Source organism: Mastomys coucha, unplaced genomic scaffold (assembly GCF_008632895.1).
Source record: "Mastomys coucha isolate ucsf_1 unplaced genomic scaffold, UCSF_Mcou_1 pScaffold22, whole genome shotgun sequence".
Taxonomy (NCBI): domain Eukaryota; kingdom Metazoa; phylum Chordata; class Mammalia; order Rodentia; family Muridae; genus Mastomys; species Mastomys coucha.
This window is the reverse complement of record NW_022196905.1, coordinates 140,901,924-140,909,704: the sequence shown is the minus strand read 5'-3', so window position 1 is coordinate 140,909,704 and position 7,781 is coordinate 140,901,924. Positions and strand designations below refer to the sequence as shown.

General features: G+C 48.0%; 1 pseudogene; it reads right to left on the bottom strand.

Annotated features, from left to right (window-relative positions):
- Positions 1-5,625: 5,625 nt before the first annotated feature.
- The window catches only part of LOC116104712, a 3,600-nt pseudogene continuing 1,444 nt past the window's right edge, over positions 5,626-7,781 (bottom strand).

The window sequence follows — 7,781 nt, the reverse complement described above, 5'->3', positions numbered from 1 at the left end:
GTGTCCCTACCCTTCCTGCTGCCCAGCTACCAGATGTTCCCACCAGTGTATTACCAACATATCCTTGAGGTGTTACTCTCTTTGATCTGTTACTATAAAGACGTCACCAATCTGTTACAATATTGTAAGGTGGTATTTTTTATAACCTAATGTTCCTAGGCCCTGGTCACTCATATTTGGCTCTAAATCAAATGATCGTTGTGGCCGTCTGTACAGCTTGTTGAGGTGGAGAACCCCTTTGCTCAGCAGCAGCAGTTACCAGAATATGCCAGAAGCATCTATCTCCCCAACAAGTCAGCAGGCTGAGAGAAAGAGACGGCAGGCTAGCCTCCCACAAAGCCCACCAGAACCTTCTCATGCTTGGCCTAAAATGACTTCATTATATTCACAACGGAATATAGCTTCAAATTAGAAAAAGAAAATGTTTGTGGAATAAAAAGGGGGGAAAGACAAATTAGCTATCACTATGGGGCTCTTCTGCCTCCTTTTTTCTAGGACAGTAGCTAGACAGAGATACTTCAAGTGACTAGATACATAGAAATTATTGTAAGTCATCACAAAGGGTACCTAATGGGCATCGCAGTAGCAGACCACTCTGAGGCCTGCTGATGCATTTCATCATATGCTAAAGTCTCAAAAATTGACCACATTGGGTATTTGGTATCCCAGTGTAGCCCCAAGCCTTTCTCAGGATGAGCTTTAAAGCACAAAAACCACGTCTTGGGTTGACATACTTCAGTTAGCAAGAACCATTAGTCAGAAGTAGAACTATAGACGTCAAAAAGCAAGGTTAGTTCAGAGACTTTCTCAGAACTTTAGACTTGGATGGATTAGGCCTTTGTTTTAGTTTTGGCAGGTAGTTCAGTCTATATGCTGAGCTTTACAGCCTGAATTGTACCCTTCTCCCAGCCTGGTGCAGGCTGATTAAGACCTTGCTCTGAATCCCAGTCAGCTTGCCCACGTAGGGTGGAGCCTTCGGACCTAGAAGAAGTCTATTGTCCTCCCACTTCTGTAGCTTCCAGAAAGAAGCTACCACCTGCTGACTTACTGAGCCTGTCTGCCTGTCTGCCTGTCTGCCTGTCTGCCTGTCTGCCTGTCTGCCTGACTCAGGACCTCTGCCGGCCCTGCTCGCTGCGGCCCGCTCCAGCTCGCTCGCTCCGGCACTGTAGCTGTCTTCCGACGCACCAGAAGAGGGTGTCAGATCTCATTACGGGTGGTTTTTTTGAGCCACCATGTGGTTACTGGGATCTGAACTCAGGGCCTTCGGAAGAGCAGTCAGTGCTCTTACCCACTGAGCCATCTCGGCAGCCCCTGGTGCTAATGCTTTGAATCTGCGTGTCCAGACGCTGAAGGTCTTTGTCCATGATTAGTTTGATCTATCAATAAAGATGCCAGTGGCCAATGACTGGGCACGGGGCGGGACAGTTAGAGTTGCTCTGATAGGATGCAGAGAGAATCTTCTCGATGGGGGAAGAAGAAAGGGACGCGGTAGCTGCAGGAGATAAAGTCAACCAGGCATGTGAGTTTTTGGGTAAGGGGCCACTAGCCACTTCCCCATTGGGCCTAGGGTGGCAGGGGAAGGCTTAGGAGTGCCCAGCCTTTGAATTAGCCAAAGCATTTTAGAATTAACTGGCTATCGAGCCTGTGTGTGTTTTCCATTTGCCGATCTGAGATAGTTCCTGAGTTCATACGTGAGATCCGCTGGGAGCACAAAGCAGTGCAGCCAAACACTCACTGCAACATCTCTCCAGTGGATCAGGAATAGCAGTTCATGTTAGTACTACTGTCAACAATGAAACTTAATTTCCCCCCGAATTCAGCTGGGCGGTGGTGGTGCATGCCTTTCGTCCCAGCACTTGGGAGGCAGAGGCAGGCGGATTTCTGAGTTTGAGGCCATCCTGGTCTACAGAGTCAGTTCCAGGACAGCCAGGGCTATACAGAGAAACCCTATCTCGAAAAACAAAAGCAAAACAAAACAAAACAAAAATTTCCCCTGAATTCAAGTAAAACTATATAATGTGGGCAAATCTGAACAAGTCCTATTAGAGCATCTGAGTTTGTATGTCTCCAGGGTGGAGAGTACCTGCTCCATCAGTAGCAGCTGGTGGAGTCCAAGAGGCACAAAATGAAGAGATTCCCATGCAGGAAGAGTCACGTTCAAATCCTGCCTGTGTTGCCATCCATGCGGGAGGGGTTTCCACTCTCCTCACTGATGTGGGGGGATTGCAGCTGACTTAATGAGGGATTGCCCTAGATCAGGGGACTCTGTGCTCCTTCTGGGAACCTCCAACTGCCCTGTGGGAAACAGGAAAAGGACAGCTAGGCAAGATGCCGTGTCCTTGTCGAGATAACTAGGGATTCAGGGAGGGGCTTGTGTGGTGTAGAGGGAGACTTCAGAAAAAGAGGAAGCCCAAAGAGTTTAAAAGCAAACCGAGGATCTGACCTCATTGTAAGGAAAAAGACGAGAGAAAAACAGACAAATCTGCCTTTCAAAGTCGGCACTCAGAAAGGCAGGCAGGCAGGCCCTGCAGAACCTCATGGTGGCTTGCCTTGTGGGGACTGTACCAGGTGTGGATAGGAGGAGGAGGTAGGGGCTCCCGAAAAACACATTATTTTTGGGTGAACTCACATTCCTACAGGTCCTAGCTAGATCCCTGACAACTGTCTCAACCCTTCAAGGGAAGAAATGGGGCATGTCTCCACCTAGAGGGAGATTCCATTCTTTACATTTAAACTGTTTGGTTGGTTTTTTGTTTTTTTGTTTTTTTTTTATAATTATCTTTTTGTGTGTATGGATGTGTGGTGGCTAATCTGGGTTGTCAATTTGACTACATCTCTAATCAATTAACACCGGAGCAGCCAGGCACTGGCGAGGGATTTTACAGATTGGGTCATTTGAGGTGAGAAGACTTACCTTTCATCTCCAACACACTCCTTCCGGTGCCGGCCCACCCAAAAGGACATGGAAGGAGGACGCTTTTGCTTTTTGCCTGCTTGGTCTTGCTCTCTCTGGTGTTAGACCCTGCTTTGGGATTTCAATGGAGACTGGGAACCAGCAACTCCCTAGGAATTGCCTCGGACTTCAGCACCAGATGGGAATGGCTGAGGAAAACAGACAAAGCGGGCGGCCACCAAATCCTTGGTCTTTCCATAAGAAGAAAGCCATTTATGGCTTTTGAGTGTGTGTGTGTGTGTGTGTGTGTGTGTGTGTGTGTGTGTATGTCCGTGTATGTGTGTCTGTGTGTGTGTGTCTGTGTATGTGTCTGTCTGTGTGTGTGTGTCTGTGTGTGTGTCTGTGTGTCTGTGTGTATGTGTCTGTCTGTGTGTGTGTGTCTGTGTGTGTGTCTGTGTGTGTGTCTCTGTGTGTGTGTCTGTGTGTGTGTCTGTGTATCTATGTGTGTGTGTCTGTCTGTGTGTATACATCTGTGTGTGTGTCTGTGTGTGTGCCTGTCTGTGTGTGTGTCTGTGTGTGTGTCTCTGTGTTTGTGTCTGTGTGTGTGCCTGTCTGTGTGTGTGTGTCTGTGTGTGTGCCTGTCTGTGTGTGTGTGTCTGTGTGTGTGTGCCTGTCTGTGTGTGTGTGTGCCTGTCTGTGTGTGTGTGTATGTCCGTGTGTGTGTGTCTGTGTATGTGTCTGTCTGTGTGTGTGTCTGTGTGTGTGTCTCTGTGTTTGTGTCTGTGTGTGTGCCTGCCTGTGTGTGTGTGTCTGTGTGTGTGTCTGTGTGTGTGTGTGTGCCTGTCTGTGTGTGTGTATGTCCGTGTATGTGTGTCTGTGTGTGTGTCTGTGTGTGTGTGTGTCTGTGTGTGTGTCTGTCTGTGTGTGTCTGTGTGTGTGTCTGTCTGTGTGTGTGTCTGTGTGTGTATCTATGTGTGTGTGTGTCTGTCTGTGTGTGTACGTCTGTGTGTGTGTCTGTGTGTATATGTGTGTATGTGTCTGTGTGTGTGTGTGTCTGTCTGTGTGTGTGTGTGTGTGTGTGTGTGTGTATGCCTTCATCCTAGTAGTTCTATTCCTTAGAGGGCCCTGAGGAAGACAGCGTGCTTTGTCTACATATATGTATGTCTGTGCACAAATACAGGCTGTGTCCAAAAAAGGCCAGAAGAGGGCATCAGATCCCGTGGAAATGGAGTTAGCAGATGGTTATGAGCCATTCTGTGGATGCTAGTTATCAAACCCAGGCCCTGTACAAGAGCAGCCAGTGTTGTTAACCATTAAGCCGTCTCTCCAGCCCACCTCTATGTTTTCACCATATTTTTTTTATAGAGTTCAGTTAGTGTGGTGGTTTGAATGAGGATGGCCCCCATAGGCTCATATATTTGAATGATTTGAATGACTTAGTCCCTAGTTGGTGAAACTGTTTTAGGAAGGATTAAGAGGTGTGTCTTTGTTGGAGCAAGGGTATCAATGAGAGTAAACTTTGAGGTCTCAAAAGCCCATGCTAGGCCCAACCACCTCTCTCTCTCTCCCTGATGTCTGCTTATGGACCAGATAGATGTAAGCTCTCAGGCACTGCTCCTGCACCATGCCTGCCTACCTGCTGCTCACCAATGGTGGTCAGGCACTCACCCCGTGAAACTATAAGCAAGCCAGCAGTTAAATGCTTTCTTTTATAGTTGCCTTGATCATGGTGTCTCTTCACAGCAACAACAACAACAACAAAAAAAAATGACTAAGACAGGTTTACTAAAACCTTGCAAGGAAAGAACAGAACCCCTCTGTACAGTCTCCACCCTGCATATCGCTCTTTCCAGCTATCTCCAGAAGGCCTTGCTAGTTAACATAGCCAAGGACCATAGCCCCACTGGATGAACCAATGAGTTTACAGGTGTTAGTTATAGGAGTACAGGTGAAGAATCACAGGGGCAGGGAGCCCTTGAAGGCAGCCGCATCACTAAACAGACCATCACAGCCTAGATACTGACTCACAAAACAGCAATCACAGTGCTCGTTACCTGGGAGGCAGGCAGCTAGGTCAGGGTCACCTTCCCACCAGTAGTTTAACCACTTCTGTAACCAGGGGCACAGTGGGGAGAATGAATCTTGATCCGGCTATAAGTTGAGTGGCATCTGTATTACTAAGAGCTCTCAGGAGGCAGATGAGAAAGATCTTGTACATGTGTCCGCAACCTACTTAATGTTTCAATTTTCACTACAAAGTCTTCCCTGAAGCCTGATCCGGGGCCCCACCTTCTCATTAACCCCTTCTTTATGTTTTCCCTTGCTGTGTAGAGCCCATGTTCTCTGCCTAGTCTTTTAACCTAGGTGTCCACAAACGTGTATGCAGGGGCGAGTCATCCAATGATCCAGGCAGCTCCCATGCTGGAGAGCACTCTGCCAGAAGGATACACAAGTTTTTTCTTTTCCAGGTATCGAGGTACACACCTGTAATCCCACCATTTAGGGCAGTAGTTCTAGGACTTCCTAATGTGGTGATCCTTCAGTGCAGTTCTTCCTGCTGTGGTGACCCTAGTCATAATATTATTTTCATTGCTACCTTATAACTTATTGCTATTCTTATGAATCATAATGTAAATATCTACCTATCTATATCAATATGTATGTATGTATGTATGTTTGTATATACACACACACATGTTTTCTGATGGTGTTAGGTGACCCCTGTGAAAGGGTCATTTGACCCACAGGTTGAGATCCACTGATTTAAGGGATTTAAATGAGAGGATCTGTAGATCAAGGGCAGCACACGCTTTAGGGTGAGCTCCAAGCCAGCCAGAGCTACATAGTGAGGCTCTGTGTGAACACTGCATCCCAGGATTATTTTCTGTGTATACTTCTATTCTCTGGTTTCAGTTCCATTGATCCTTCTGACTACTATCTTGACAGTTGATCACAACTGGTAAGAGCTGCTTGAGGTGTGACTTGAAATTGGCAGTGATCTAGGTGTGTGTGTGTGTGTGTGTGTGTGTGTGTGTGCGCGCTTGCGCATGTGCTTGTGTGATGGTTTGTATAGTCTCAGCACAGGGAGTGGCACTATTAGAAGGGGCGGCCTTGTTGGAGTAGGTGTGTCACTGTGGGTGTGGGGGCTTTAAGACCCTCATCCTAGCTGCCTGGAAACCAGTATTCTGCTAGCAGCCTTTAGATGAAGATGTAGAAAGAACTCTCAGCTCTGCCTGCACCATGCCTGCCTGGATGCTGCCATGCTCCTGCCTTGATTATAATGGATTGAACCCCAATTAAATGTTCTTTATAAGAGTTGCCTTGGTCATGGTATCTGTTCACAGCAGTAAAATCACAAGACAGTGTGTGTGCTTCCAGGGTGGCCTGTGAGGGTCCCATTTCCATGATTGACCTGTTTGGCTCAGAGGCGCAGTCCACAGTAAACATGAGTAGATTGTACCACTTGGAAAATGAACTATATCATTTAAGATGAGCAAACAATTCATTTTTATTAATATCCAAACATAAATAGAAGCCCAACAGTGAAAACAACAATATGAAAAAAAAATCCAACAAAATAAAGAGAGAGATTTTCTCTAAAGAAATGAGATCAACTTAGGCGGGGAACTACAGCTAGGTGGAACTCAGCAGATAATTCTAACTATATGTCAACCTCAGGCAGAGGGAAAACAAAATCTGGTGCACCTAATTGCAGAATGACAGATAGAAATACCTGCCTGGCAGCTAAAACACCTGCAGCCACATCTGCAGCCTCATCTGCAGCCACATCTGCAGCCACATCTGCAGCCACATCTGCAGCCTCATCTGCAGCCACATCTGCAGTTACATCTGCAGGTGACTGTATATCAGCTGATGTGGGCAGAGCTTGATCTAAAGTCAGAAGCTGAACTGGTCCAGCTTATAGCACAAAGGGTTCCAGAACTGCCGGTTCCACGAGGCCTTTTCATGCCAGAGAATCCCCAGTCCTCTCCTCACAGTGGGACATCTTACCTGACTGCTGTCCAGCCCTGGCTTCAGGCCAGAGCTCTGGAGAATTCCCTGGTGGAAACCATCACTGAAAGCCCCTCCTACCTTGCTAGGCAGCCCACCCCAGGTCTCCTCACCTTTCTCAAGCTTTAGCTCTTTGGCCTCCTGCTCCTCCAGTGCCAAGAGCAGCTCATTGGCTTGGGTATCTACATCTACAGAAGGCACATTGAGCCTCACGTAGTCCATGAACTGCCTTACGATGGCCATGTTTGGGGACTCACAAAAGTCCTCAGGAAATTTCTGAAGCCAGCAGGACAGAAAGCTGAATATGGCGCTGCAGGGAAGAGGAGGTAGGAGGGAAATGGAATGGGAAGCCTGGCCTTGCTTCACCAGCGTAGCCGTGAGCCCCACCAGATGATTCAATGGCTGCCAGCCTGTGTGCTGATGAGCATAGAGGTCAGGAGTATGGGGCTGTGTGCCAAGGGCTCCAGACACTTTCTGTCCCTTGGAGGACAGACGGGACTGGCTATCGTGGGGATGGATTCTCCCAGGGCCCTTCAGCTTCCATCCTTCCCTCTGTTCCTCAGAACCAAGGAGCCCACTGGGGACCTGCATTTTTTTTCCACCTGCAGGTGACATCTCAGGTACCATCCCTCTAGTGGGAATCCCCAGAGCAGGACACCTGGCAAGTGTTTAGTCCTCAGCACTAGCCCCACACCTACTGCACTGAACAGATAGATAGGCCCTTACCTCCCTCTTCACCCCCCAATACCTCACTCCATAGATGGCCCCTTACCTCCTCCTTCTTCCCTAACTCCACAGATGGCCCCTTACTTCCATCTCCCCCCACACCCCTCTGCACAGATTGGATCTTACCTCCCCCTGCCCCCACCCCACCCCT